This window comes from Penaeus monodon, chromosome 15 (genome assembly GCF_015228065.2).
Source record: "Penaeus monodon isolate SGIC_2016 chromosome 15, NSTDA_Pmon_1, whole genome shotgun sequence".
Classification (NCBI taxonomy): Eukaryota; Metazoa; Arthropoda; class Malacostraca; order Decapoda; family Penaeidae; genus Penaeus; species Penaeus monodon.
In genome coordinates, this window is record NC_051400.1 from 31921675 (window position 1) to 31922221 (window position 547).

The following is a 547-nucleotide window of genomic DNA, read 5'->3' on the forward strand; positions in this document are numbered from 1 at the left end:
AAATGTTATTTCATTTTCTCTTTTTTTCTTGGTGGAGGTGTCCGAGGAAGTGTTAAAGTTGTATGTGTAGAATCCGTTTTTTTTTTAATTTCATAATCTTACTTAGATTGTATATTATCTGAAATTCAGTGCAGGACCAGACTTATTATTTACAATTATTTTTTTTTTAATTATTTATTCTTCGCCTAGAAAGTCGAGAAAATAAATATATTTTACGGATGTCATTCTCCTGAACGATGAAAGTGGAGACATGCATTAGATTTCAGACGCTCCTAAGTATTTTCCTTCAACATCCTCGTTCTTTCCACTGAACACAAAACCACATTTTTTTTAGTCATTAAGTCTCATTCCATGTTCTTGGTGGAAGGAATTTCGAGAGAGATTTCATGATTTTCCTCTAATATGATTTCACTCTCTGTCTTTCATGATATTACATCACGGGACGAGTGACTGGCGGGGCCTCCATCAAGTGGTCATATGGCATAATGACAGGAAGCCTTTGATGTAGAGCAAAAAACATATATATTTTACACAAGTGATATACCGG